The sequence below is a fragment of the Microcaecilia unicolor genome, chromosome 6, assembly GCF_901765095.1.
Source record: "Microcaecilia unicolor chromosome 6, aMicUni1.1, whole genome shotgun sequence".
NCBI classification, from domain to species: domain Eukaryota; kingdom Metazoa; phylum Chordata; class Amphibia; order Gymnophiona; family Siphonopidae; genus Microcaecilia; species Microcaecilia unicolor.
Genome location: NC_044036.1, coordinates 141,709,129 through 141,712,369, shown reverse-complemented (window position 1 = coordinate 141,712,369; position 3,241 = coordinate 141,709,129).

Genomic DNA, 3,241 nt, shown 5'->3' with positions numbered 1-3,241 from the left:
CGGCGGTGGTTTTTGTGGGCGGTTAGTGTTCGCGGTTGGTTCGGGAGGTTGGCAGCCAGTGTTGAGCGATTCCTAGGCAGGGGGAGCGATTCCTAGGCTCCGCGTGTTTCCCTACTCCTCCCCCTGCCTGGGTTGCTGTTTGCTGCTGGCTGGGTCGTGGTTTGTTGCTGGGCGTCGGGCTGTTGACGTAGGCAGGGGGAGGAGTAGAGAAACACGCGGCGCATGTTTCTCTACTCCTCCCCCTGCCTGGGTTGCTGTTGGCTGGGTCGCTGTTTGTTGCTGTGCGTCGGGCTGGTGATGTCAAGTTTATCTACTCCATGAAGCAGACCACCTCCGAGGGATCCACGGTTCCAAGCAGCCTCAGAACGTTGGAGGTGAGAATTATTATATAGGTATATTGGGATTTATAGAAAGATTCACCCAAGGCCGTGTACTGCAGGAACAGCTTGATATAAAACTCACCATTTTGTAGTGAAATGTTCTAATGTAAGCATAAATACAGTAATACCTTGGTTTTTGTTGACTTCGGTTATCGTCGGTTTCGGTTTTCGTAGATTTTTTTAGCAAAACATTTGTCTCGGATTCCGTCGGCGTGCCCACGTGACCTCGCTGCTAATTTTGCGAAAACAAAGGGCGACCCACGCGTTCTCCTGCTCAGTCAGCCAGCCTTCAGTGTTCCATTCCCCCTCACTGTCCCGCCCTCGCGTCAAGACGTAATGGCGTCAGAAGGCAGAACAATGAGAGGGAAGGGAACGCTGGAGGCGAGCTGAGGTCAGGAGGGATGTTATGAACGGAACGGAAGCCAGCGTCAGCCAGCCGGAGAACGTTCAGTTACAAATCGAGGGGAGGAGAGAATCGCGGGACATCGAGGGGAGGGAGGAAGGGAAGGGGAGGGCAGGGCAGAGGAGAATTGATGGACATGGATGGGATGGGAGGACAGTAGAGGAGAATCGCAGGACACAGATGGGAGGGCAGGGAAGAGGAAAATCGCTGGTCATGGAGGGAGGGGAGGGAAGAATTGCTGGACATGGAGGGGAGGGCAGGGGAAAGAGAAAAATAGCTTACATGACAGCCTTCCTAGGGCCCGTTTCATTGTTGAGGAAATGGGCATGGTTCCACTAGTAGAACAGATTTTGTACCACGTGTTTTGGGCGTGTGCCAAAAATGGAATTACCGCCTAGGGCATGCAGTAGATGGGCAGTAGTGTCAATCTGACTAGCGATGGACACACGTAGCTGCCTTTGCACCTTAGTAAATTGGCTCCTAACACTGGCGCTAATCACCTCTAGAATCGGCATTACATTTTGAGCATTGGCCCATATATCAGGGGACCCTCTAAGATTTCTTAGAAAACACACTTATGTTTGGAAAGAGAGAGACTGTTGCTGAACGATGTGCTATGTAGACCACAAAAAATGTAGAAAGCCACCCAAGGAGAGTTCCTGCTGCTTTGTCAGACGTTCCTACTTGCCTGGTGTATATAGACTTCAAAAATTCTGATGCATGGCAGGAAAGCTGGAGCCCAAATGCAAAATTGAGTCCAACCACAATGTCATCTAGAAAAGTCACTGAGTCCCAAGCCTCACTTTCTGAATGTTTTTTTCTTATCATGTTCCAAAGACGACAAACGGCTCCAAGATCAGTTTCTTGCTGCATAAAATGAGCTCTCGAGATGGGCAGAAGCAGAAAACAGCAGGAGCTTAAGGGGATACTAAGAAAATACAGTGAAAAGTTAGAAAATAATTTATATGGCTCTGCATCTGTCAGATTATATCAATGGCAAACTGGTGACCCACACTCCACTGTTCCTGCTGAGGGCTGTAATGGGGAACAGAGGAGGAGGAGGTGTGTGTGGGAGCAATGTCCAAGCTGATCAGATTATTAAGAATATCAGAAATGATGATTGGAGTGGGATTGTACAGGGAAAAAAATGCCTCTGAATAATTAGGGAAAGGGACTTGATGAACTGCCTTTCTGTGGTTACAATCAAAGCAGTTTGCATATTATATACGGGTACTTATTTTGTACCTGGGGCAATACTACTACTATTTATCATTTCTATAGCGCTACTAGACGTACGCAGTGCTGTACACTTGAACATGAAGAGACAGTCCCGGCTCGACAGAGCTTACAATCTAATTAGGACAGACAAACTGAACAAATAAGGGATAAGGACAAAGAGTAGCAAGATTCCGTGCAGAATCCTAAAGAGTAGCAAGATTCCGGAATCCCATAGTAGCAAGATTCTGTGCAGAATCCCAAAGAGTAGCAAGATTCCGGAATCCCAAGACTATTACTACTACTTATCAATTCTATAGCGCTACTAGACGTACGCAGCGCTGTACACTTGAACATGAAGTCCCTGCTCGACAGAGCTTAAAATCTATTTAGGACAGACAAACAGGACAATAAGGGATAAGGACAAAGAGTAGGAAGATTCCGTGCAGAATCCCAAAGAGCAATCTAATTAGGACAGACAAACTGAACAATAAGGGATAAGGACAAAGAGTAGCAAGATTCCGTGCAGAATCCTAAAGAGTACCAAGATTCAGGAATCACACTGTAGCAGCATTCTGTGCAGAATCCCAAAGAGCAGCAAGATTCCGGCATCCCAAAGACTACTACTACTACTAGATGTATGCACCGCTGTACACTTGAACACGAAGAGACAGTCCCTGCTCGACAGAGCTTACAATCTAATTAGGACAGCCAAACAGGACAAACTAGGAATAAGGGAATATTAAAGTGAGGATGATAAAATAAGTGTTCTGAACAAGAGGGAGTATGAAAAAAAGATAGCATTAGAGGCAAAAAAACATAGTAAAATTTTTTTTCGGTATATTAAAAGCAGGAAGCCGGCAAAAGAATCGGTTGGGCCGCTGGATGATCGAGGGGTAAAAGGGGCGATCAAGGAAGACAAAGACGTAGCGGAGAGACTGAATGAATTCTTTGCTTCAGTCTTCACCGAGGAAGATTTGGGTGGGATACCGGTGTCGGAAATGGTATTTCAAGCGGACGAGTTGGAGAAACTTACTGACTTCCGGCAACCTTGGACGTAATGGGGCAGTTCGCAAACTGAAGAGTAGCAAATCTCCTGGACCGATGGTATTCATCCTAGAGTACTGATAGAACTGAAAACGAGCTTGCGGAGCTACTGCTAGTGATATGCAACTTATCCTTAAAATCGAGCGTGGTACCGAAGATTGGAGGGTGGCCAATGTAACGCCCATTTTTAAAAAAG